The sequence below is a fragment of the Hoplias malabaricus genome, chromosome 2 (assembly GCF_029633855.1).
Source record: "Hoplias malabaricus isolate fHopMal1 chromosome 2, fHopMal1.hap1, whole genome shotgun sequence".
Classification (NCBI taxonomy): Eukaryota; Metazoa; Chordata; class Actinopteri; order Characiformes; family Erythrinidae; genus Hoplias; species Hoplias malabaricus.
The window spans coordinates 85,046,538-85,047,958 of NC_089801.1; positions in this window are offsets into that span (position 1 = coordinate 85,046,538).

The following is a 1,421-nucleotide window of genomic DNA, read 5'->3' on the forward strand; positions in this document are numbered from 1 at the left end:
TGGATCTGGTCCTTGATTGGCTCTGTGGGTTATAGCCAAGCGTTGTTGTCTAAATTGCAGTGGTTAAGTCCATTAGTCAAAGTGCCATATCCCGGTGTAATTTGGTATATAAGAAAAAAAACAAAACAAGCCGCCCGGCTCTGGTCCAGCTGGACCCCGGAGCCGTCGGAGCTAAATTGAGACGGATCTCCAGCGTGTGAGGTGGAGTCTCATTAGGAAATGTGCACAGATGGTGAGGAAAGAGAGGGAGAGCGAGGGCTCCAATCTCCATTCTAATTCAAACGTCATGAAACTGAATGGATTTCTTAGGGAAGTTTAAACTGAGGCTGAGGTTTTCCACCTTTGGGCTAAATATGATGGAGTGATGTGTGTGAAAAAAGTGATAGATGGAATGTGGAGGAGAAACTGAGCAGGAAATCACTCTTTAACAGATCACATCCAGCATCTGGCCCTGGGTCAGTGCAGTTTATTTGTGTTTCAGCAAAATTAAATGGTTCCATTTCGTATTACATCAAAAATCGGGATATTTTTACCTCAAAAATTAACCTCTACCCTCTGTTCATCAGACTCAACACGCTTAGAGGAGAACGCTAACCTCTGTTCATCAGACTCAACACACTCAGAGGAGAACACTAACCTCTGTTCATCAGACTCAACACGCTTGGAGGAGAACGCTAACCTCTGTTCATCAGACTCAACACGCTCAGAGGAGAACGCTAGCCTCTGTTCATCAGACTCAACACACTCAGAGGAGAACACTGACCTCTGTTCATCAGACTCAACACGCTCGGAGGAGAACACTAACCTCTGTTCATCAGACTCAACACATTCAGAGGAGAACACTAACCTCTGTTCATCAGACTCAACACGCTCAGAGGTGGACGCTAGCCTCTGTTCATCAGACTCAACACGCTTAGAGGAGAATGCTAACCTCTGTTCATCAGACTCAACACGCTCGGAGGAGAACACTAACCTCTGTTCGTCAGACTCAACACACTCAGAGGAGAACACTGACCTCTGTTCATCAGACTCAACACGCTCGGAGGAGAACACTAACCTCTGTTCATCAGACTTAACACGCTCAGAGGAGAACACTAACCTTTGTTCATCAGACTCAACACGCTCGGAGGAGAACGCTAGCCTCTGCTCATCAGACTCAACACGCTTGGAGGAGAACGCTAACCTCTGTTCATCAGACTCAACACGCTCGGAGGAGAATGCTAACCTCTGTTCATCAGACTCAACATGCTCAGAGGAGAACGCTAGCCTCTGTTCATCACATTCAACACTTGGAGGAGAATGCTAGCGTCTGTTCATCAGAGTCAACACACTTGGAGGAGAACACTGATCTCTGTTCATCAGACTCAACACGCTCGGAGGAGAACACTAACCTCTGTTCATCAGACTCAACACGCTCAGAG